This window comes from Lithobates pipiens, unplaced genomic scaffold (genome assembly GCF_037356315.1).
Source record: "Lithobates pipiens isolate NorthernLeopardFrog02 unplaced genomic scaffold, aLitPip1_a1.2 Scaffold_19, whole genome shotgun sequence".
Classification (NCBI taxonomy): Eukaryota; Metazoa; Chordata; class Amphibia; order Anura; family Ranidae; genus Lithobates; species Lithobates pipiens.
This window is the reverse complement of record NW_027507764.1, coordinates 423,897,488-423,921,406: the sequence shown is the minus strand read 5'-3', so window position 1 is coordinate 423,921,406 and position 23,919 is coordinate 423,897,488. Positions and strand designations below refer to the sequence as shown.

The following is a 23,919-nucleotide window of genomic DNA, read 5'->3' as shown; positions in this document are numbered from 1 at the left end:
ATACTCAGCACACATAGGGTGATTTATAGGGTTTTTATCAACCACCGTGAGATGTTACAGCGCCATGTGGTGAATTGATACGGTACCCTGGTAGCCAGGGTTTGTTCCCTTTATTTTAACGGAGCATGCTCCTGTGTGTATTCACTGGCATTATCTGTGCAGGTTTCAACCTCTCAGGTGAGACACCAACCAGGCGTATCTTCCCCATGTCTAGTTCTGGTGTCCCGCATGTCCAGTAACCGAAAGCTTCTCTCTAGGTCCGCTAGGATTGAGACACCACCCCTACGAGGACGTTTTCACCCCATTGATGTGTCACCTGGCAATCTTTAGTCTGGCCCACAGCTATCTTATTATGCATAAGTGCCAGCCTGCCTCCTCGGTACCTGCACCATATTAACTCCGTTACATCAATACATGTCATACATTAAAACCTTTCTTCTTTCAATTCCTCCTTCCAACAAAAAAAACACATATTTTACATTTTCATGTTTTGACGGATTTGATGTGTCATAATTCTTCCCCAACCTCCAACCATTAATAACATGTTTGCATTCATAAGGAGAGACTTCGGTAAAAATATTTCACAAGTTCTCTTGCTAGGCACAGTCTTTCAGATTCAGCATTAGCACCAAATTGTCCATAAGAAAAAACAGGTATTAATCTGAATCTTTTAGTTTTTTTTTTTCTTCTCTCCTGATGTTTATCAGAACAAATTTGTGGTGTGGTGTGGCACAGACAAACTGCCAACCAGATGATCATCTGTCATCCATGTTCCAGAAGCCTCTTCCAATTCTTGCTCCACCAGGATTCTGGAAGTGAAAAACAAGAGCAGTATCAAATTCTTATCCACAATATCTGCTCGCTTACCATGTTTACTTATAGTTCCCTCCTTGGAACCCAGGATCTTAGTATTCCTGGCTTCTGCAACTCTGACCAAATTATCCAAACAACCATGACCTCTTTAGGCTGAACCCACTGTAAAATGGATCCCCATGGTATGATCAAAAATGTTTAAAACTGAACATCAGTGTTGCCTCTCAAAAATTCTCAATTTAACAAGCTAAAAAGAAAATGCATTTCTGTATCTCTACGATGTCCAGGGCACCACCCCCTTTCAGGTGGACAAAGCCTAAAACTTTTGGAACTCCTTTTTCTACCTGAATGAAAAAGAAAAAAAACACAAGGCTCCAGCGGCTTAGAATGGTTTCCAGCTGCTTAACTGAGGGTATCGTCAATTACCCCCCCTTCAGGTGGACTAAACATACAAATTTTTCCACCGGAACAAAAATAAAAATAAAATAGACGACTAAACCAATATCAAAAATGTTTTTAGAGAAAAAATAAAAAATAATAATCTGGCCATTATCACACAAACAACATGACAAGACAACCACCATAAAAAAATTACAAACACTCAACTTTTAGTTAACAATATCCATGGACTTTTCTCCTGAGAAGAGTGCTCATTCCGATCTGAAATACAATTAGTTAATGGGAAAAACAAAAAAAACAAAAAACAAAAGCAAAACAAAGCATATGTATCTCATCACAACATTGTAGCTTCATTTATAACTCTTATACCAGTACTATTTATTTTTCATTGTTTGCAAACAATTACTAATTAATGAGCTCATGGTACCATGTGATAATCGATTATGCGTTTACAATAACCTAACCCCTGTTCTGCTATATTTTCCCACTGTTGTTCTCACTTTAACAGACCTGCAAACAAACGCAAATGTTAGTATCTAAAGCCGTTTAACTTCTTCCATGGTCTCTGGAAAGGGAACACAAAGACAGTGATTACACACAAATATCATGACAATTGACTTTTTAAGTCCCCAAAGCCTTTCCCATTAATGCAATATAGTTGCCATATTACTCAGAAAAATGGCAATGCAATTTACGTCCAACTACATACAAGCCAGAATGGTAGATTAACCCAGGGGGCAAATATTGGAATGTTCATCCAGTCTTGTTGCTGGCTGTGCTTAGGGTGTGAACTGTTGTTTCTTCTCTCTCCTTCAGAACTGTGTAATCTGTCCTGGCTGCTATCTTTCATATCAGGCCTTTGAGTTACGCTGTCCCTGTCCTGGGTGGGGGTTTTCATTGTAGGTACCTGTACTTCTGGGGTTTCCTGTTCCATGCTAGCAAGTTTAAGGGCTTTATGAAATATATGTCTATGCCTATTCCATTTACAATGTCTGAACATTCTCTGCCTTCCTGTACCTCTGCTTATTACGGATACATCTGCCTTTGACCCATACTCCCTTTCCCTGGACTCTTGACAGAAGTCTCAGAGGATATTGACAAAATTTTGGTAGGATCTAGCATTCCTCAGAGCCATCCTAGTGGGATAGCTTACATAACACTTATTGGCCATTGAGTATATGAAACTTGCATCGTCCTCCAATAAGTCAGGACAGTTTAACACTTTCATATACAATGCAAGATACTCACTGCAGAACAAAATTGGGTCATCTCCTCTCCTAAATTTCATTCGTTGCAAATCACTCATACCATTATCACGACTGTCCACAATACGCTGCAACTCTTTCCTCCGCATCTCTGCATCTGCTACGTTATCATTAACTTGTGCCGATAACTGGCCTACCAAAGGTCCTGGTAGCCATGCTTTCAGAAGAGAGCATGCATCCTCATTACTCAAATGGAATTTAACTACTAGAGCTTCAACTTTATTGGACAGACTCATTGGTGATTCCAGGGCATTAAATTCACCCAAAATCTGGCACAAAGTAAGTCTCTCTTGGATTGTAATCAAACTCTCATTCTGCCTTGATGCTATAGGTGCCATAGCAGACTGTGTTTCATCACGGCCCTTCTCCTCATTGATTGTGCAGATATCGGCCAATTGGCATGTTCCTTTGTGCTCATTGAGTGATACCATAACTTTCTCTGTAGTAAGAAGCTGAGAGCGTACATTTGCTAATTCTCTTTCTAAAGACATAACCAACTCTTCCATCTCTGACAACTTCATTCACAATGACTCTAAAAGTTTGCTCTTCATATCACAGTCCATGCTGTAACTGTGGAGCTGTTCTTGTAGCTCACTGTTTCTCTCTGACAAATCTACTGCTTTTGCCCGCAATTCATCCATCTCATCACTGGAGGCTGTTGCAATCTTTAGAAGGTTTTCACTGACTTTCGCTATGTCCTCACCCAGACGCTTCCTCTCTACTTCCCACTTCCCCCCCATTTGCTCAGATATAACTTTAATTCTGAGCAAAACTGCAATTTCATTAGCCAACTTTTCTTTCTTAACTTTTTTTAGCTGTTTGCCCGATAATCTGCTATTATGCTGCTGACACTGAGATAATAGAACCTTATACTGGCTTTCAAGAGTTTCATCTGCACATGAATGATAACTGGCAGAGGCATACTTTTTAACATATGTATACACAAGTTCCATTTCACAACCATACAATCCACACAATACACACTTCTATTTGTACTAACGTACCAACACTGCATTGAGTACTAAACCAATTATCGTTAGCTCTTACAACTTACAAAAAAAAAAAAATAATCACTCTTCTAGCATTCAATATTCTTAATTCGTTACCACTTTTAGCTGATATCATTCAAAACAATTCAATTTTTGCCTATCCATAGTAAAGACTCACCACACTTATTGTGGCATTATCAGCTGCCTTGTATCTGAGCACTTCTGTCCTGTAAATTCTATGCAGCTTTTAGGTTTGCCACATGCTATCTGGGGTGCCATTTGAAGGACATTCTGTGCTCTACAAACTATTATTACCTTGTCTCTTCCCATAGTTATCTAGTTTATAAAACAATACTAGGCACACTGATATAAAGTTACTTATGAAAACACACACATTGCTGCTAGTAAAACACTATCTTATTTATTTTCCAAGAAATTAGGAAAGCTAACATAAAGTATTAAAAAAGACATTACAATATCACAAAGCTTACAATCAGAACATATAATACAAGAATATGAAAGATACTTATCATACGGTCCTCCTTGAGGCTTTGCTGCATCGGCTAGGCTCAGACCAGGAGAGGGCCTTCGCCACGAGGTTTAGGCCGGAACCATCACACAGAGTAGGCCGAATCACCACATGGCAGGCTCTTGCAGCAAACAGAGAGACAGCTCTCTTTGATGAATCCCTTTTTGATAAACACACACCATTAAAAAAGCATCCTACTGCCAGTCCCATTTGCTTTGGACCAATCCGTGTTCACATGACAGCCCTCCTTATATTTCTGACTGTCCTGCCATACTTGGCTTCTGTGGACAGTATTGCAGTCAATGTGCCCTGGGCCGTCTTCGTCATCAATCTCTTTGAAGCTTCGTGCACACCAGGTGGGCTGAAGATAACTCCTTTGCTATGCAGATTCTGTTTGGTGCCACATTCCTCTATACCTTTTAAACATGTGGGACTGCAAATATCAATATGGCTGAGTTCGGTTGTACAAACAGATGTGTAGAACTTTAGATATATAACATTACTTCTTGTTCAATTCCAACAACAGGCATATGTCCTATCTCTTTCAGTGCTAGTGACAAAGGCCATCAGGAGAAATAGGGAGAATCTCGTTGGGAATATGGACCACAATAACTCCTCTCTAATTATTATTGGTATCATATATCACCAACAATTTACACATTTCTTGTACATTCAAATCTGTCCCTGCCCTCAAAAAGCTTTCAGTATAAGGTCCTTGACTCAGATTCATACACATACTAGGGTCAATTTAGACAGGAGCCAATTAACCTGTCAGCATGTATATGTAGTGCGGGAGGAAACCCACATAAGCACAAGCAGAACATGTAAACTCTAGGCAGGTAGTGTTGAGGTTGGTATTGGAAACAATGACCCTGGTACCCCTAGGATACATGCTAGCCACTATGCCACAGTGTTGTCCATTAACCCACCCAAAACCCCCCAAAAAAGTTAAATTCCTACCAAAAAAAAAAAAAAAGTGAAATGACATTTTAGATTCATGACTGGAACAGTAGAAGAGAAATCTTCCAATGAGGATAGCTATTCTGGAGACAGCTGTGAAATATTGGAATTAATGGAAGGTTTTCTCACATCCTGTGTCATCACCAGGACAGGAGGTGAGCAGAAATCCCCCAACTGAGACACACAAAATAATAAACATCTAACAGAATTTCTAAGTATACAGCACAAAAACTAGAAAAAAAAGCTTTGGCTTAGGAGCTCTGTTTTAACCACACCATGTATCTCTCTTGTAAATCTCTATAACTTCTGTGCAGGTTTCATGCTATTTCCCCTTTCAAGTCATACAATACATTTTGGTTCAATTCAGATAATATTGGCTACTCACTAGCCTTATTTCTGCATGAATACAGGCAATTTTTATGTTGAAATAGGTGAAGCTTTGTTGGACCTTTTAAGCTCAGCTGTTTGTAGACAGCACAGAACAGGACCAAATCCCACCTATAGTATATCTATGTCCCTTGTCTGTGTTTCATCATTTGTCTAATGTCTGTTGTGAAGTTTGAACAAGATTAATAATATGACATGGTTGTACCTCACTTCTGTTTTATCACACATATTCATTTTGTTTGGTATGTCTTGCCACTCTTAAATGAAGAGCTGTAGCATTTTGTCCAGTATTCACAGCAGTGTACATCACGGTTTGTGAGAGTATAATATTTTAAAAAGCCCTTTGTTCTGCCGATGGCATTGTGCAATTTGTGGAGTGGTCATGTGGAGGAGGTAAAAACTTGTTAGGGATAAGCTCACATTCAGTAACAGGGTGCGCAGATCCACAATGCTCCAAACTACTGGAGATGGCTGTAGTGAATGAAATAGCCTTTGTTCTGCACACAAGGCAAAGGAAGAGATGGCACAGGAGGGTGTTATATCACAATATCAGTGTCCCTTGCTAGAAGCAGCAATACAGCACCAAATAAAAGCTTCATATTAACACAAAACACATTTTGTTCTATTACGCTCAGAGCTTGGCCTATATTGCTATGGAACAGCTCACACAGTAGTATATAAACATGCATTTCTACTTTGTTTTGCCAATTCAGCTCATCAATGGTAAATGAATGCATTTATTTTCTTCTCAGGAAGATGTTTTATAAAGATATTTGAAGGACTTTTTAAATTCAGATTTTATTCAAAATACAGACACGGCAAAAAAATATATATATTGGGGTAAAGAAAAAGACTCAGAGCAGTGAGACAAAGTCACAGAGCAGTTGATTTGCAATCAAAGAGACTGGTCAGTATAAGCCCTTGTACACACGGTCGGAGAATCCGTCGGAATGTGTCGTATCGGACCGTGTCGTCGGATAATCCGACTGTGTGTGGTATGCATCGGACTGATTCCGTCCGAATATCCGGCAGACCCAATTTTCCAACATGTTGGAAATATTTCCCGACCAACTGGTTCGATAGGACATACTCCGATCATGTGTAGCGAATTTTGATCGCACCAAGTGCCACGCATGCTCAGATCAAATTCCTACATCAAAGCTATTGGCTACTAGCCTGAATGTAGTCCCATCGTAACGAAATTACGTCATCATGTTCTGAAAGATCGGATTTTTCGACAACTTAGTCGGACCGTGTGTATGCAACAGTTTCGGACACAATCCGTCGGACTAAATCCGACGGACAAAATCCGACGGATTTGGTTGGCAGAATCTCCGACCGTGTGTACAGGGGCTAAGACTATGGAAGCTGCTAATGGTGACTTGTTTTTTGAAGGTGTAGGTTCCAGGACGTTCATGTTTATTTGTCCTTAACTGCTTGGTGAGTCAATAGCTTTGAACAAGCATATGTATATGTATATATGTTCCAGGTCATTACACACTTTGAGAGATTATCAAACCATGGTCTGCCACTGTTTCATGGCTTTATCAGATCGAGTTCCTGAGTGGCCAATCACCAGGCCCAAACACTGTCATGTGAGGGGGAGGAGAAAATAATGAATCCATCGTAAGCTCCAACATGATGAAATGAGCTTGCATATAGTTAGGACTTCCAGCTTTAATGGACAAACAGGGCAGACAGGAAGCTTGGAAGTGGTAAGTATCTTTGGGTGGGAAGATTATTTTTAAGAAAACATGTAACTCTGTCCTGTTATTTTGTCAGAATGGACAAGCAACTGGCAGCCATCTGCTATATTTATGACTTCTCCAAGGCAGACCGTTATATGAGCATGTGGGGGAAATGTAGGCCATTAGGCCATCAAAACATCCTTTGTTCATCTAATGTTTCCTGACAGCTCCATGATGTGGACACCTAGGAGAACTTCAGGATAAAAATGGACACACCTGGACTATAAGTGCACTTGGAAATAAAGTCACTGTAGATCCGAGGGGGACATGCAAGAAAAATAAAAAACAGAATTTTAGCTTGCACCTGATTGGAAGATAAAATCAGCAGAGCTTCCCCTCATTTCAGATCTACCCCTTAGATTTAGAGTGACTGCACTTCCAAGTGCACTTGTAGTGCAAAGTGGATTTGCCTTTTCGTAAATAACCCCCATTATGTGTAAATCAACTGAATATCAAGTTCATCAGGTCAGCGAGTTAGGATAATTAACCACTTTAACCTCCCTGACGGTATGATTATGTCAGATTTTTGATGCTCAAAGTGGTACAATGTTTTGCATGGAAATTTGGCGTTTTATATTTTAGGCCTGTAATTCTTAGGAATAACACACTTAAATCTGTCCAAACAAGAGTCTAGTAGACATCCCGGGTATGATAATGTTTGAAACACGAAATCATAAATTATAATATAATAAATAACTATAAATAATTATAACAAATAATAATATAATAATAATAAAAATTATTCAATAAAGTAATCAAATCAAAAACACAGAAATTTGCTCAGTTGCAGAATTGTCGCTGTCATTACTTTCAGTGTTTGATGACGAATTTACCTACGAATCACTATCGCTCAATTCTGCAAGTGATTCTAATTTATTATCGGTGTTTTCTAGCTGTTCTAAAACCACTTTTGACGTAAAGGGACACTTTTTGGTTGCTATGGTCAATCTCCAGTTTCCAGGCAGAAAGATAAATAATACAATAATAATAATGTTATTATATTATTATTATTTATTATTATACATTTTTAATAATAATAATAGATAATAATACAATATATAATATTAAAAACTGCATGCAGGGCACTGGATCACTAGGGACAAAAAGGAGGTGACATAATGTAATACAGTAATGTAATCTGAAGATTACAGTATACTGTATGTCTTGTGTGTTTTTCACCTTTGGAATTTGGCAAAACGGGGGCAAAGCACGGCGCCAAATTCAAAAAGTGAAAAACACTGTGATAGATCCGGCGGAGGACACGGCTCACACACACAGCGGGGAGACATAGCAGGATCCTAGGGACAAGGTAAGTAACTTTGCCTGGATCCTGCGATGTAATCCCGAGTGTGGCTTGGGGTTACCACCTTTGGTATGAAAAATTCATCACGAGCTACACTCGGGATTACCGCTAAGAAGGTTAATACAGGGCACTTCCCCCTTCCTGCACAGGACAATTTTCAGCTTTCAGCACTGTCACACTTTGAATGACAATTGCGTGGTCATTTTCTTCAAACAAATAGAGCTTTCTATTTGATCACCACTGGGTTTTTTATTTTTTGCTAAACATACTAAAAAAGACCTACATTTTTGAGGAAAAAGAAAGTATTTCTTTGTTTCTGTTATAAAATTTTGTTTTCTCCTTCACTGATGGGCACTGATGAGGCTGCACTAATGGGCACTGATGAGGGGGCACTGATGAGGTAGCACTGATAAGATGGCACTGATGAGGAGGCACTAATATGTAGAATTGATGGGCGCTGATAGACTACACTGATATGCAGCACTGATGGGCACTGATAGGCTGCATTGATGGGCACTGGTAGGTGGCACTGATGGGCAATGATAGGCAGCACTGATGGACACTAATAGGTGGCACAGATAGGTGGCGCTGATGGGCACTGCCAGACCTTACTGATGGCACTGATTGGCACTTCGATGGGCACTGATTGGCACTTTGATGGGCACGATTGGCGATTTGGGTGGGCACTCATTGAGATTTGGGTGGGCATTGATTGGCATTGTGTTGGGCACCTCTGATGGGGGCTGCACTGATAATCAATGTGCCGATTATCAGTGCACACTCCCCGACAGGATAGCTGCTAATCGGCCCTCCCTTTCAGTGCGAACCGAAGAAAGACGATTACCGGCACTTCCTGGTTCACGCTGTGATCAGCTGTGATTAGTAACAGCTGATCACGTGATAAAGAGCCTCCATCAGTATGTCAGAGTTCCACACCACTGATCATCAAATAATATCCAAGTGAAAATTCTTCCGTGCTCTAGTGTGTATTGCACACTTACCAGAAAAACAGGCTGCTCATTTAAGTGCATCATAAATGCATATGTTAATATAATATCTGCTGATTCCAACCAGTCACATATGGGACCAGAGATTGAACACAAATAGATTCAATTAATGACTAAATAAAGACAATTACTAAACATTAAACATTTTACTGTGGATCCAATTGGCCGTGATCCTTTGTTATTGGTATAAATCATCACACGAATAATACAGTATATACTTATAACTGACTTTCAATTACTTGCAAGCATAACAACTTTTTACAAACTATTATACTATATTGCCAATCAATAGTTCAGTCATTAAAGCTACAACTAGACTTGTACCACTTAACAACTCTTCCTTAACATACTTTGGACCATTCCATATAACAAAGGACCTCAACAAAGGGTGGGAGTGCTTCTTCTTCAGCTGCTGTCATTCTTCTGATAACCGTTATAACTTTCTCTCTTTCTCATAGGTTCTTGAAGTCACGTGACCATCGTTGAAAATTTCAAGAAGATTTAAATAAAGTTTTACAGATAAATAACAACTGATCATTTTAATATTTATAATAACTGTCCCTTTGTGTAATTCCTGGTCCCATAGGCAGGTGTCACTAATTAGCTCTTTCCTGCCTTTCAATGCAAGTAAATTCTTAGAAACTGAAACTCAGGAAAAGAGCATATAGCATAATACTGCTAGATAACATCCACTTCAAACCAGCCAAGTGAATAAAGAGCCCATACATAGCCACAAACACAGAACAGATGAGACATAGGTGTCAAAACAGTCATGACAGGTAAACACATCAGATTTGAGATGTTAAAGGGGAACACACACCAGACCTTTCATTATCTTCATTTAAATTGTACAATTAAAGGCAAACGTTTTGAATATAGTAGAGATTAGAATGGCTGTCAATTTTTATCGCTGTCTGTGCCCCTGTTAGGGAGATTCATCATTTCTATTTGTCCTGTCAATGATAATGAAAGTGAAAGTAAAAGAAAGTCCCAGGATCCCCAAAAAGTAATAGAGAGGAAATCTTCCAATGTGGACACTAGTTCTGGTGAGCTGGGGATCCCCAAGGGATTCCATTAATTTGTAGGGACTTCCTCTCACTTTCTGTTTGGCTATGTGACAGGAAGTGAAGGCAAATCTCTGCAATGGGACACAGATGGCAAAAAATAAACTGACAGGGGTTATAACACTCCTTTACTCTAACCAAAATGAAAAAATATTTTTGCCTATTGCTCTACTTTACCAGTTTAATGCTTTATAAACCATTTTTGTCAGTGATGTTCCTGCTTCAAGATGATTGCAAGAGTCATGCAATGTTTACACTAGTCCCTTTCCCAACATTGATAATTATTTCATGTTAAAAAAATGTTTAACCACTTGAGGACCGCCGTATTGCCATTGTACGTCAGCACAATGGCACAGGCAGGCATAATCACGTACATCTACGTGATTGCCTTCCAGCGGGTGGGGGGTCCGATCGGACCCCCTCCCGCTGGTTACGGCGGTCCGATTCGGTCCAGGAGCGCTCCGTGATGAGGGGATGGCCGTTGGTTTTCGGCCACCCCCTCTGGATCGCTCCTGGCCAATGAGAAGCTTCCTCCCCTGTGTATTGTTTACACAGGAAGGAGGAAGTGATGTCATTCTCCTCGGGGCGGTCTTTTTGACCGGACTACGAGGAGAACAGTAAAAGTAAGTGTGCACCAACACTACACTGACATGTAGGTACACACAGGCACACAAACCCCCCCCGATCCCCCCCCCGATCGCCCCCCGATCCCCCCCCCCGCCCCCCCTCCCCCCCCAGTCACAGTGTCACTGATTGCATTGATCATTTCTTTACTGATCAATGCATTCAGTGTCAGTTGTGACAGTAAAAACTGTCAGGACAGTTAGTGTTAGGTCCAGGGTAGCCCCCTATCACCCCCCAATAAAGATTTAACCCCCTGATTGCCCCTAGAGTTAACCCTTTCACCCCCTTTTGCCAGTGTCACTAAGCGATCATTTTTCTGATCGCTGCATGTGTCGCTAGTGTCGCTAGGTAGCTAGTTATTTTTTTAGGTTCACCGCCAGGTTTTTATATCGCTAGGTACCCCGATATACTACCCAATAATGTTTTTAACCCCCTGATTGCCGCTAGTTAACCCTTTCACCCCCTTTTGCCAGTGTCACTAAGCGATCGTTTTTCTGATCGCTGCATTAGTGTCGCTACAGTCGCTAGGTAGCTAGTTATTTTTTTAGGTTCACCGCCAGGTTTTTATAGCGCTAGGTACCCCGATATACTACCCAATAATGTTTTTAACCCCCTGATTGCCGCTAGTTAACCCTTTCACCCCCTTTTGCCAGTGTCACTAAGCGATCATTTTTCTGATCGCTGCATGTGTCGCTAGGTAGCTAGTTATTTTTTTAGGTTCACCGCCAGGTTTTTATATCGCTAGGTACCCCGATATACTACCCAATAATGTTTTTAACCCCCTGATTGCCGCTAGTTAACCCTTTCACCCCCTTTTGCCAGTGTCACTAAGCGATCGTTTTTCTGATCGCTGCATTAGTGTCGCTACAGTCGCTAGGTAGCTAGTTATTTTTTTAGGTTCACCGCCAGGTTTTTATAGCGCTAGGTACCCCGATATACTACCCAATAATGGTTTTAACCCCCTGATTTCCGCTAGTTAACCCTTTCACCCCCTTTTGCCAGTGTCACTAAGCGATAATTTTTCTGAACGCTGCATCAGTGTCGCTAGTGTCGCTAGGTAGCTAGTTATTTTTTTAGGTTCACCGCCAGGTTTTTATAGCGCTAGGTACCCCGATATACTACCCAATAATGGTTTTAACCCCCTGATTGCTGCTAGTTAACCCTTTCACCCCCTTTCACCAGCGATCACAGTATAAGTGTCACTGGTGACGCTGGTTAGCCAGTTAGTTATTTAGGTTCCCCGTCAGGTTTTTATATAGCGCCAGGGACCCCCATATACTACCTAATAAAAATTTGAACCACCTGATTGCCCCTAGTTAACCCTTTCACCACTGATCACCGTATAAGTGTTACGGGTGACTCTGGTTAGTTTGTTTTTTATAGCATTTTATATTCAAATCCGGAAGGCAGTGCTTGGTTTTCGGGGTCCCGTACGTGGCTAGGCTCCCAAAAAGTCCCCCACATGTGGTATCCCCGTACTCGGGAGAAGCAGCAGAATTTATTTTGGGGTGTAATTTGACTTCTGCCCATAGCATGTGTGAGCAATATATCATTTAGTGACAACTTTGTGCAAAAAAAAAAAAGTTTGTAATATTCCCGCAACTTTTGGCAAAATATAAAATATTCCATGGACTCAACATGCCTCTCAGTAAATAGCTTGGGGTGTCTACTTTCCAAAATGGGGTCATTTGGGGGGGTTTTGTGCTATTTTGGCATTTTATGGCCTTCGAAACTGTGATAGGTAGTGAGGAGTTAAATCAAAAATTTGCACCCTTAGAAATCCTGAAGGTGGTGATTGGTTTTCGGGGTGCCGTGCGCGACTAGACTCCCAAAAAGTCCCACACATGTGGTATCCCCGTACTCGGGAGAAGCAGCAGAATGTATTTTGGGGTGCAATTCCACATATTTTTTTTTTTTTTTTTGTCATTATTCAATCCCTTAGGACAAAAAAAATAAATATTCAATGGGCTCAACATACCCATCAGCAATTTCCTTGGGGTGTCTACTTTCCAAAATGGGGTCATTTGGGGGGGATTTGTACTGCCCTGCCATTTTAGCACCTCAAGAAATGAGATCGGCAGTCATAAATTAAAAGCTGTGTAAATTCCAGAAAATGTACTCTAGTTTGTAGACGCTATAACTTTTGCGCAAACCAAAAAATATTCGCTTATTGACATTTTTTTTACTAAAGACATGTGGCTGAATAAATTTTGCCCTCAATGTATGACTAAAATTTAGTTTATTCGATTTTTCTTATAACAAAAAGAAGAAAATATCTTTTTTTTTCAAAATTTTCGCTCTTTTTCCATTTATATCGCAAAAAAAAAAAATCGCAGAGGCAATCAAATACCATCAAAAGAAAGCTCTATTTGTGGGAAGAAAAGGACGCAAATTTCGTTTGGGTGCAATATTGCATGACCGCGCAATTACCAGTTAAAGCAGCGCAGTGCGAAATTGCAAAAAGACCTCTGGTCCTTAAGGTATTTATTGGTCCGAGGCTGAAGTGGTTAAAGCCATAGGTTTACCATTAACCACACTTTGTATCCATAGAAACAGTTATTGTTTTTGTTTTTTGTTTTTTGCAATGAGCTTATGATCCTTATGTACCTTTGAAGAGCTAATTCAACGACCATGTAAAAATGGTAAATTCCTGTCTGGAATTAGATTTTCAAAGGTTCTGCTAACCAAACAGCCAGTTTACTACAATTGTACCAAAGTAAGATGGTTTATTTTATTCATCTTAAGGTGAGTCTTCGCCCTAAAGGACACGTTGGACTATTCTGCCTCCTCCCCTTCCCTCTCTTTCAAATTAAGTTTTTCCTTTTTAAGAGCTTCATTTGCTTTGAGGGGGACCAGAGTATGTACATTGCTGCCCCCCACATGGCAAAAAAAAGCTGTGTCTTCTACAGACTGAGAAAATTCTACTTTCCCCCCTCTTCCTGGCGATCTCGTTCTGGGAAATTCAGTTTAAAATCTGTTGATTCCAGTAGAGTCCCTTTCCTCTGGACTACAATTCCCACAGTGCAATGTTGCCTGATTCAGTCTACTGAACTCTTTCTGCTCAGCAGCTACCTCCTCTCACTGATACAGCTTTTAATTAGTTCAGCACTGCAGGACAGCAGCTATAGAGAGCAGCTGCAGCCAGTGTTTCTCTCAATCTTATTCTTAGCTAAGCACCTGGCTACATTTACTAAGCGGAGGCTGGAGTGCTGAGTTTGGGGGTGTTGCCAAACAGAGTCACCTGGGCACCGAGCAGAGAGTGGAATAATCACTGTGTGTAACCAGATGGTAAGCTGTAATATTGCTGGAACCGGTGAGCTGCTACTGTGAGGATTTACTATGTGCTGCTAGAGAGAATGAGCCCTTTAAGAACTGACTATAGCCATCTAGTAGCCTTATTTCTGCCTGCAGATTTGACTGGGACTATTCGAATGTACACCAAGGTCATGAGTGGGCCTCAGTGCTATCCGGCTGAAATTTTAGGACAAAAGACTGTCCTTTTACAATGCTGCTAATAGACCTTTATTTATTGCTTATGCTAAGAGGTACCTCTCAGGGTATATTGAACCATATCCTAGCCATTCTCCTACAGTGCACTCTAGACTAATTATAATATTAAAATGTATATAACAGTTAACACTTATATGCAGTGTTTATTGCTGACTTTGCAGAGTTATGAGTTGATTCCAGTCTAGTGGTACAGAACTCTATTACATTGTCTAGCAGACTGTGTCCATATCTACTGTATGCTCATGTATGCCCCACCATCATTTATTCTAACCTGTACCAATGCATTGAGTTAATTTACCACTAAATGGTCTTGTGTCTATTTCCTGGTGCTAATTCACAGTCAAGCCAAAGCAGTGTCTCACACTTTTTTTGTCTTGCGATGTACCAAAAAGATCTAGAAATTTTCATGGCCCAACTGAAAAGATTAATGAATTTTTGGGATGAAGAACTTGTTTATTTTTACTTATATGAAATTTAATGTGAATGATGCACCTAATTTCCAGAGCAAATGAGATGGAAGCGAGCCTCCAAAGTCGACAAATGGAACAAACAAATGGAACAGTCTGTATTATTATAATATAACTAGAGTGATCTACTCCCCCCCGAGATCTTGCACAAGTCTCACGTTACAAAAGAAATGGGAAAGGGACCTAAATTACAAAGTGGCCCCTGCAGGGGTAGTGCTACATAAAAAGGAAGGATTTAAAGAATTTTTAGTTAAAGACAATCCAAAGAAAACATGAACAATAAAAGGAATTCCTCTGGTCACGAAGACCAAGAGAAGCACTTTTCTGCATATTACTGACAGTAATATTGGATATGTTATATGTCTACGATAAGAACAAATATTTTAAAAGTTTGATTTAAAAAGAAAAGATTCACCTCATTGTACTTGTAAATACTTTCTGGGCACATGTCTTTTTTTTTTTAAACAGTGCAAATTACTATCTTGACAAGTAAGACTAAAGAGTAGAAAAGCTTTAAAATGTTTTGACTTTGAAAAGAACATAAAAGTCACAAGAAGATTATTAGACACTTTGATCTTCCATAAAACTATTGGACTTATAAACATTCCAAAGTCTGTGTTCACATTCAAACCCAATTAATGTACTTCTTATTGCAGTTTAAATTGTGATTTACATTCTCCTAGTGAAAATCTTCATTTAAATAATAAATGGTTTGAGCATGTTTGAATATTATTTAGATTTTTTACAACCATTTTACATCCACCTAGAGATATTGGCACAAGTAATAATTAGTTAAATAACTTCATACAGAGGTAGACCATTAAATGTTTCTTACTGATGGAAAATATGAGTACAATACCTGCAGATATATGTGTATTTACAAAAGGTAAAAGGTTTAGACAGAGTACTTATATCTTAATACTGTATTTATTGTCTATTTGCCTGTATAGAACCATACTTTTGTATTATGTACTTTGCTTATGTGAAAGCCAGAAAAATGATAAAAAGCAAACTGGCAGTAGGGAACGGATTCATGCACTGCAAGAACCATAAGACATAGTAAATGAAGCCCGATTGAACCCTCAGTTCACAAAAAACGTCCAAGGTGTTTCAAAACAAAAATTATTCAATGTCATACATTCATTTCCATACCAAAGCATGCACAGCCTGAGTAGAAAAACCTATCTTCCACCAGCAGCTACAGAGTAGGATGCTTTTTCTCTGTACGGATCTTATTGTAGATATTAGACTTGCCCCACCATTGAGTCAGGCCAATAGCTCTACAATCAGAAAAGCAGAAGCTGCCCAATGAATGGACAGCTCTGAGTCTGACTCACTAGGGGGTGTGTTGGACAGCTGCAAAGAGATCATAACTTCCCCATGGAGAGCAACGTCCAACTCTGCAGCTGCTAGCAAGACATAGACGTTTCTACACAGGCTGTGGCTACTTTAGAATGAAACTTTAAAACATGGAACACCTTTTGCATTAATGCATCTGGAATGTATTTAGCTGATTTACACAGAGGGTTCAGATGGGCTTTAATATAACATGAGACACTTCATGCATTGTTATTAATTCATACAGTATATGGTATAGGAACTAGGAGATTCAGATGAATAGGGTTGGTAAAATAAGAATAAATCAGTGCACACAAGACAACGCTTATAAACAATGTATTCGGATTGTTTGTTAGGTGTGGACAAAGAGCAACATATGTTAATTGCATGATGTTGTCTATTCTCTTTCTGAGTCATTTACTACATTAGCACCCAAAATCTTAATTTCGCTATAATGTATATGTTGTGCTACCCCCAAAGGAGCTGCTGAGAATTAGAAGGGTTCTCCCTATGTCACAGGTGTCAAACTAGTGGCCCTCCAGCTGTCTCAGGAGGCATTGCAAGGCTGACAGGTTCAAGCTTGACTTCCTCAGGCAGAGGCATTAGGGGAATTGTAGTGCTGCAACAGCTTGAGGGCCACCAGTTTGACACCCCTGCCCTATGTAGTACAGTGGCTGCCAGTGACATAAACAACAGTCCATTCACCAGTTCCATTAAACAGTCTAGGGAATCTTTCTTCTTACTGAAAAATATTAAGAGGAGAGGGGTGAGGGGATGAAAGATTATTGTAAAGAGACTCCCTAATATATTATTACTTAGGGTTATCACTCCTTTAAATATATTATTGCTCTGAAGTTAGAAGTAGGAGAGATGTTTCTATCGAGTTTTGTGTTTACCACAAACTAGCATATGGGTTAAAGTGATGTGATAGCCTGTATATTGTTATAAAATCTGTTATAAAAACTGTCTGAACATTGACAGGCAAGAAATGCCATGAATATCTGTATGTACATGGGGGAGGTGTTTAGCCTGGCTTCGATTGGTATTGACCCATGGGTGGGCTATATCTTGATGTATACTATAAATATGCGGTACCCGCACCAATACATTGAACAGTGTGTAGATCTGATCTCCGTTGGGTCATTATTATATATACATTGTTCCTGGCACAGAATCTGTGTGTGGCAGAATAGAGGAATTCCGGCAAATAAGGTAAGGTAATGTAGACTTTAAAGAGGAAGTAAACCCTGATGAGTTTACTTCCTCTTTCATTCCCTGCAAAGGCAAAGCATAATGGACTACTATGCATCGCATAGTAGCCCATTATGTGTCACTTACCTGACACAGGAGCCAGCGAAGTCACCTCTGTCCCCTGTAGTCCGCCGCATCCATCTTCTCGGGGGGTCTCGCAGGGGGGTCTCGCAGCTCCGCCGATGTCATTCGGAGAAGCCGCGATTACGTCACTCCCGCATGCGCATGGGAGCCGAGACGCGCGGCATTGCGCGGCATCTTCGTTATCGAGGATGCCACGCTCAGTGCGCCTGCGCGCCGCTGTCTACGGCGCATGCGCCGTAGACAGCGGTGCCCGTCTTCGGGCAAATATCTCCTAAACCGTATAGGTTTGGGAGATATTTCTTGGACCTACAGGTAAGCCTTAATCTAGGCTTACCTGTAGTTCAAAGTGGTTTGTAAGGGTTTACAACCACTTTAATAAGGTGATAGATAGGAATAGAGTTATAGAATAGAGGGGCTTCCTATCAGCGGGTAAGGGATACTCCAAAACACTTAAGAACAATTGATAAGACACTCTTCTCTCAGTAAAAGCAGCACAGTCTAGCTCTCACAGACGGGAACCATGAGTTAGTTTGCAGAACAATCTATTTTCTCATAGCTGAGGACCTTGGGGTAGCTCCAAATTAGTTAAAGTCTCATAGCTCCATTTTAGTTAACATCTCATAGTTGGGGACCATGAGATAGCTCCCCAATGGTTAGCATCTCAGAGCTGGGGACCATGATATATGTCTCTGCAGGGAGTTAGCCAGTTTCTGTAATCACAAATTCTAAAGCTGCCAGCCCCTCAGGCTCTATCCCTTGATAGAAATGTGAAGTATTCAGTCCTGAGGTGATTCAGGGGCAAGCAGCCCCCTGAAGCTCACATATACATCTCTCACAGGAAAAATACAACCTGCCTAGGGCTTCAGGCTATGTAGCACCTCTCAAAACACTCTCTGGGCATACTTCCCCAGCAATTGGCCAGGGCATGCTAAATATTCAATCTAGTCATTTGAATTTCCTGCCCTAAGCTCTCACCCAGAGGCAAAAGGAAAAAAATCAAACATCTAGCCTGTGAAACCATGATCAGACCAAGGCAAATGATCACTGCTTCTCTGATTACTGAGCAAGCCAAAAACTAAATTTACTTAACATCTACATCTTATACTAGGAGAGTGCTACATCCACCCCCCCCCCCCTCCAAAAATAGGCCCTGTCCCATCAATATTGGTAGAGACCTACCTCTAGCCTGGCAACAGTGGCTATAATAACAAGTAGTGGAACAGAGCTTTACTGAAGTTATCTCTGAAGAGGTATATCCTGCAAGGAAAACAATCTAGTAAAACAATAATAAAGCTGCAGCACTATCCCAGTAGCGATGGCCCTTTATGTAATTAAACCGGACCATCAGCCATTATTTCAACTTTCCATCTATTAAATCTTCTGCCCTTGTTGTTTTAACTTTGGATAGTAAAACTTTTTTTTCTGTCAGTAAATACTTTATAGGGCCCACTTTCTGTTTCGTGTCTGATAAAAAGCCTGGGCTTATGACATCATGCACAGCTCTCTCTCTCTCACTCTCGTGAGAGTTTGCCAGGAAGGTAGGGGGATGAGTCATACAAGGGCCAATGAGAGCTGCAGGGCTTCACAGCTGGAGGTGTGCCTCCATGTGTCTGTGTAAATCCAGGAAGTGAACAGACAGCAGCTTCATCTGCCCACAGCTAAAATGGATGCTGCTAGACTCAGTGGTGGGAGATATCTGCAGCCTATTTGGCAGTACAGAATCACAGTATATATAAAATAATATGCAAAGTTTTTGGAGGAAAGCTTCAGAATGGCAATGTTTTTATTACAAATTATGTGAGCAGTCTGCAGTTCCTCTTTAAATGCAAACTTCAGCAGCAACAGTATTATACTTCTAAGTTAAAGTCCACGGCCTAAACTTTGACTGTTGCCTATGATACCCCTAAAATTATAAATTTAAGAGGTGACCTGATTTAAGACAATTTGAAACATTACAAAGAAATATTAATCTTGATGCAGTGTTATCCTCCAGAACCCTGGAAAAAATTTGAGTGCAATTGTTTTTTTTTTCTCTGTAACCCCAGCATTTCAGGTGTGAGTGCAAGGGATCCCTCTGTAGGATCCAACAGGGGTAGTACACATTTTCCAAATGAGGGTTACCCCTACTTCGGGCCACAGTTCACTTCAACTATAACAAGCAGCAATAACAAATCCAGCAACAACAGGAACAAAAACCAGAGGATCCACTCCGCAAAAATAATATTCACTTCACTTCAACTTTAACAAGCAGCAATAACAAATCCAGCAACAACTGGAACAAAAACCAGAGGATCCACTCCGCAAAAATAATATTAAATGTAACAGCAGATTCTCTTCTTTCTTTTTCTCTTTTAGCAGGATGCTCCCTGCTTTGGGCAACAGTTCAGTTCCAGCTGAGACACGTTCTCTTGCAACAGGCAGAGGAAGGTGTCAGTAGGAGAGTGAAAAGTATTAGTAGAAAAGTGGGCGGTGTCAGTAGAGCAGTGGACTGTGTCAGTAGAGCAGTGGATGTGTCAGTAGGGCAGTGGATGTGTCAGTAGGGCAGAAAACGATGTCAGTAGAGCAGAAGTTGGTATCCGCTTGGAAGAAAACCATCTGACCTTCAGGAAGAAGCTCAAGACCCATCTCTTCTGAAGACCCAGATGGTCAATGGTAGCAAAAGTGCCTTGAGGCAATTTAGTTTGCATATGTAGCAGTATACAAGTCATTCGTTCATTCATTCATTCAGTGGGACAATGGATATTGTCAGTATTTTTTTTATTTTTATTATTTTGTTAAATCATTTTTTACAATTTTATTTTTTATTCAATTTTTTTCATTTTTTTAAGATCCCCATTGGAGGGCTTTGGTGACATATCAAGGGTCTAAACAAACAAATGATGTCTCAATTTTGGGACAGAGAAAGGGACTGAGGACAGAGATTCCCCAGTCCATTTCTCTGCAGTCCCAACTGTACTGGAAGTGCTCTGTGTTGAGTGGCTTCCCGTTCATTCACAAACTGAAGCATAGCAAACACAGTATGGATAGACACAGGAGCAATCAATTTTGTTCACCTTTCTGTGTTTCACAGAAAAGGAAGGGGCCAGGAAATGGCAGCAGAAAGAAGTGGAACCTGAACCGATTGGCTGAATTTCCCTCCTGTAGCTGCTGATAGCTGGTGGGAGAGGGGGAGAGGGAAAAGCTGGCTTTCAGCTGCAGCCCCTACTGTCCGGGTGTGACAGAGAGGTCGCAAAGGCTCCCCTGGAACATGGGGATGGCACATGCCCTCCCCCAGTTTCAGGCCTGGAGCCACTACAACCAAAGACTGGCAAGTTGCATATATTAGATTTGTGTTCTTGGGTTTAGATACAGTTTGAAACAAATCTGCACTTTTTGTTTGTGACCATTCTTATCAAGCTTTCACTTTTCTTTGAAGTTTCACCAGATCATTTTCCATTTCATGTGACCCTGTTGGAGATGTTCTGTTTATCACTGTCCTCAGTTTAAATGTATAGGAATAAGACAATTAACTTTTAGGACAACACAAGACTTCACTTGCAATCTTTAATGGCTACTGCAGTAATGTGATTTTATATGTCTGTATACTTGCACAAAAGCACAGATGTGACAAACAATCTGGTCACCTCGTACAAAAAAAAAAATCTAAAAAGTTTATAGTATCATATTCTTTTTTCCAGGTGCTTTAGTGGTGTATTTGAAATAAATCAGGATTTTACTAGAGACAACTTAGGGACAGCACATTTTTTTAAAGTGAGAGATTTTAACTTTAGGCATTTAATAATAACCTCCCTCTGCAGGGAGAAGTGTTATGAAGTACATGAAAATAAAGCTTATGGCAAAACGAATTCATAACACACTGAGCAATCACTGTCAGCTATTTTCAATGTATTTATAAAGAGAAAACTTTAAGAAATACAAATAACTATTAGCTTTGCAATGCAGATGCCATTGCTGTGAGTATATTTCCAAGTCACACATGTAAACATCATATTTAAATGTGTAATTTGCCTGTTTTTGTTGACTACTGGTGATGTGTCTGGATGAAAACTTTATATAAGTATCTGTTGAGTAAACCTGTCACAAATGTGGATTAATCTGGATAAGCAAAGATTGCCTTTAGTGAAAACAATATGTCAAAATGATATATGACTCTAAAATATAACCAGCTGATGTTATTTGCAAATTATTTTTTTTTACAAAATTTGAGCTTGGCATACCACATCCCAACTTTCTGGTCCTCTGTAATGTAATAGGCACCCTCACCCTCAATAGGGAATTTGATATGTGGGTGGGGACAAGGCCAAACTTCGCTTTTACAGGAAACATTGAGATTTACATGTAAATTGTGCTGCCTATAGAATGACTAATTATTTTGACAGGCAGTTTTCACTGAAAGTAATCTGCTTTAGTTATATTGTACTGTTAGATGAAGCTTGAGGAAATGTGGGCCTTTGTGCTTCTAAGTGTAGCACCCTCTAGAGTGCTAGAAGTATAGTGCTATGTTTTTGGAAAGAGTAGTTACATTTCCAGGCTTGGATGGCAGCCAAGCCTGGGTGTGTTTTGATCTGGGTTGGGTGTGACTCAGAGCAGAGCTGGGTGGCTCACAGGCAGCATCATCAAGACCTCCCACTTCTCTCCAGAATGTTCTAGTGTTTTCCGGGAAGGAAGAGGAGAGGGGAGTGGAGCTGTCTCAAGTGTTCTAAGGATCCTTGACCAATCCCCAACCTGGATTGGCAGGGGGCAGGCCTCATTAAATACCCAGGGTCAGCCCAGCTGGGGAGGAGTTGTTTGGGTGGAAGCTGGAGATGGAGTGTTAGGCTGTCAGGGCCTTTGAGGGAGCTCCCCAGTCTGGGGGGGTGACCTTGGGACTGGGGCTCGGGTGTGGACAGGACCCTTCTCATGACACATGGAGGTGTCCTGGACAGGTGGCATGGAAGCAAGAAAGGACAGAGGGGAGCACTGGCAGGCAAAGTCTCCAGGAGAGGAACAGCAGGTCACAGCCAAGAGGGCTGGTGAGTGACACACAGTCAGGAGAGGACTGTAGAGGCACGAATGAGAGGATTGGGAGATTGCAGTCTCGGATGGTTGCAGAGCCAGTGGAGTGGACTGTGGTGGTACAGGCAGTGGAGAAAGGCAGCTGCAGCCAGGAGGGCTGGCAGGGCCTGAAGGGGTGGTGCTGGGAGCAGTAGCCACATGTAGGACAGCTAGCACCAAGGATTACCATATCTGCTACACCATAGGGGCCCACAGTCCCTGCCTGCAAAGGGCATCTGCTTTAGGCCTGGCTGAGCCAGTGTAAGGTGTACAAATCAACTCTAGCTGGTTCAGAAAGAGTGTGCTGGAGGAATTGAGAAGAGATAGTCTGCAAGCAAGTAATGTGCTGGATTTGAAGATTGGAGTTGTATGTCCTGCAGGTGTATATAGTTATTCCCAAATATATTTTCTACAATCAGATGGGCATCCCATGAATATCCCATCCAAGTTTATTCCCCTCAATAAAAATACAAAACAAAGTTCAAGGACTGGTTTTCTGCCTGAGGGTGAATGAGAACCCTGGCTGGCTGGACAGACAGACCACAACACTCAGCAGTCCTCAAGAGGGTACCACTACATAAGTCCCTTGTAAGCATAAAATGCATATCAAGCATGTAACATATATTTGCACTATTTTAACACCAGGTTTCATAGCCTGTTTGATTTAATGTGCCCCATCATTAAGCTACTGTTTGGTCAAGGCAGCCACAGTGATAATTCTTTTGTAATGGGGAACTGGTGTGTGTCACAATCACATGAATAAAGAAAACTGGTAAAACTAAAAACTAAAAACTGATAAGGTCTGACACACTATCAGAGTCCCCAGAAAGTAAAGTGTTTTCTAAATAGATTTTTATTAGCAATACGATACGGGGTTGTGCAGCCACTTCCTTGGGACTACAAAGAGGGATATAAAATACTGTATTTCAAAAGAGAGGAAGCAAATTTATGCATAAGACATATTCGAAGAGGATACTGCCAAGTTGGCCGTCAAGGCGAATTAATGTGGAAATAAACTCTTTTAATCCTGATGGACTCTCTGGTGTTTGAATTTAAGTCAGAGTGTTTATAGAAGCCAATAATGGGGGCTTTGTTACATTCCAGCCCCCTCACTATGAAAGGGTTGGCTCCTAGCCACACATCGTCA

General features: G+C 40.7%; 1 pseudogene; it reads right to left on the bottom strand.

The window, feature by feature from the left end:
- Window positions 1–1,882: 1,882 nt before the first annotated feature.
- LOC143998335 (posterior protein-like) lies at window positions 1,883–3,467 on the bottom strand (annotated as a pseudogene).
- Between the last annotated feature and the right edge of the window lie 20,452 nt (window positions 3,468–23,919).